The sequence below is a fragment of the Dendronephthya gigantea genome, unplaced genomic scaffold, assembly GCF_004324835.1.
Source record: "Dendronephthya gigantea isolate DGI-Jeju-01 unplaced genomic scaffold, DenGig_1.0 000661F, whole genome shotgun sequence".
In the NCBI taxonomy this organism is placed as follows: Eukaryota; Metazoa; Cnidaria; class Anthozoa; order Malacalcyonacea; family Nephtheidae; genus Dendronephthya; species Dendronephthya gigantea.
In genome coordinates this window covers 4258-7078 of record NW_021163671.1, presented here as the reverse complement: position 1 = coordinate 7078, position 2821 = coordinate 4258, and the positions used below count along the sequence as shown (strand labels likewise).

Sequence of the window (2821 nt, the reverse complement as noted above, 5' to 3'; positions counted from 1 at the left end):
GGTTTACGACGGAGTTGTATAAGTTAAAAAAAATATATAACACATATATATTATATGTTCAAATTGATTTCTAATTCAAGTTGGTATTTTAAAGTACGTTTAAAAACACAAGAAACTCAGTGTTTCATGCACTCAAGATATCCCAATATCTATTGTTTTCACAATGTATTCGCATGCTCGTTGCCATTCGTGTGGAAACAAACAAATTAGAACATTCTAAATGATTTGTTACAGTTCTCAAAGGTCTGAAGCTTGACACATTGCCACAAGAAATTGGTTCCGGTGACAAGAAAGCGGAGGAATGTAAGCAACATAAATCCCATACTGCAATTATTCCCTGTACAAAATCTATTTTGACAAAAATTTTTAAATTGCTGCAAAATATGAAAGGGAACAATGACCTTAAATCGTTGTCATGTATATTTATTAAAGGTTTGTCTGATGAAGATGAAAATGAAGGAACTGCAACTGACATGAGTGAGCATGACACAGGTAACCGATCAAAAATCTAGTATTTGTATCATAAAACCGTATAATAAAACATAGTTCTATATATACTAAATGCATGAATGTTTTCACGCTTTGTTGAGTGCCATTTTCTGACGTGTGTGTTGGGGGTGTATTTCATTTTGAAAGAGATATTTTTCGTTTTTATTTAAAAGTTTTCCTGCTTCGATTATTTACTGTAGTGGGCAGACAAACTCAAATGTCTATTGGATCCATTGAAGACGAATAAAAAGAAACAGAAAGACGATAGATATGAGTGAGCATGACACAGGTAACCGATCAAAAATCTAGTATTTGTATCATAAAACTGTATAATAAAACAATAGTTCTATTATACTAAATGCATGAATGTTTTCACGCTTTGTTGAGTGCCATTTCCTGACGTGTGTGTTGGGGGTGTATTTCATTTTGATAATACGTGTCTGTCGTGTCATCAATGCAATGTCGGATGCTTCAAGAGATATTATTCGTATTTTATTTTAAAGTTTTCCTGCTTCGATTATTTACTGTAGTGGGCAGACAAACTCAAATGTCAATTGGATCCATTGAAGACGAAAATAAAGAAACAGAAACGACGATAGATATGAGTGAGCATGACACAGGTAACCGATTGGAAATCTAGTATTTGTATCATAAAACCGTATAATAAAACTATAGTTCTATATATACTAAATGCATGAATGTTTTCACGCTTTGTTGAGTGCCATTTTCTGACGTGTGTGTTGGGGATGTATTTCATTTTGAAAATACGTGTCTGTCGTGTCATCAATGCAATGTCGGATGCTTCAAAAGATATTATTCGTATTTTACTTAAAGTTTTCCTGCTTCGATTATTTACTGTAGTGTGCAGACAAACACAAATGTCAACTGGATCCAATGAAGACGAAAATGAAGAAACTGAAACGACGATAGATATGAGTGAAAATGACAGGGGTAACCGATCGGAAATCTAATATTTATATACCAATCGTTATAAATCTTCTTTTTCTAAACTAAAAATATCATATATTTTAGGTAAATCGGACCGATCAAAACGAGAGATGAAAAAATTAACAGACGCCTTGTCGAAGAATGACAGGCCAAGCAAACGCAAAAGACGAAAAAATGCCAAATGACATTTTACTTTTTTTTTATTATAACTCATTGTTAAGATTGTTAATTAATTGTTACGGCTGTATTATTAGACAATTACCTATAATGGGCAGAGTGTTTATGTAATTATGCCTTTATCAGGGAAAAATCAAATGTAAAAAACATTTATTAAATATAAACTTATCTGGCAGATCGATGATCATCTAAATCAGACTAAAGTAGCCGTAACGGTTTTGAAGAATAAAATGTTTCAAGAAAAGAATAAGTGAAAACGAACACAGAAACACCGAAACACAGAAACATAGAACATATAGAAACACAGAAACATGGAAACATGGAACACAGAAACATAGAAACACAGAAACATAGAAACATAGAAACACAGAAACACAGAAACATAGAAACATAGAAACGCGAGAACACAGAACACAGAACATGCAGAAACATAGAAATGTAGAAACACAGAAACGTAGAAACGTAGAAATGTAGAAACACAATAGAACATAGAAACATAGAAACATAGAAACATAGAACATAGAACATAACATAGAAACATAGAAACATAGAACATAGAACATAGAAACATAGAAACATAGAACATAGAACACAAACGTAGAAATGTAAAACACGAAACATGGAAACACAGAACATAGAAATGTAGAAACACAGAAACGTAGAAATGTAGAACACAGAAACTAGAAACATAGAAACAGAGAAACACAGAAACGTAGAAACACAAACGTAGAAACGTAGAAACGTAGAAATGTAGAAACACAGAAACATGGAACACAGAAACACAAACGTAGAACGTAGAAACACAGAAACACAGAAACACAGAAACGTAGAAACATAGAAATGTAGAAACACGAACATAGAAACATAGAAACATAGAACATAAACATAGAAACATAGAAACATAGAACATAGAAACATAGAAACAAGAAACATAGAAACATAGAAACATAGATAACATAGAGAAACATAGAAACATAGAAACATAGAACATAGAAACTAGAACATAGAAAATGAAACATAGAAACATAGAAATAGAACATAGAAACATCATGAAACATAGAACATAGAAAATAGAACAACACAGAAACGTAGAAACACAGAAAACATGGAAACACAGAAACACAGAAACGTAGAAACATAGAAACACAGAACACAGACACAGAAACACAGAAACACAGAAACACAGAAACACAGAAACAGAAACACA

The 2821-nt window shown here is 32.2% G+C and overlaps 1 long non-coding RNA gene across 1 annotated transcript; it reads left to right on the top strand.

Annotated features, from left to right (window-relative positions):
* Nucleotides 1–238: 238 nt before the first annotated feature.
* Nucleotides 239–721, top strand: LOC114544135. The gene is made up of 3 exons (XR_003690306.1): nt 239–303; nt 433–492; nt 690–721. It is a non-coding gene; the product is annotated as an uncharacterized LOC114544135 (long non-coding RNA).
* Nucleotides 722–2821: the final 2100 nt, after the last annotated feature.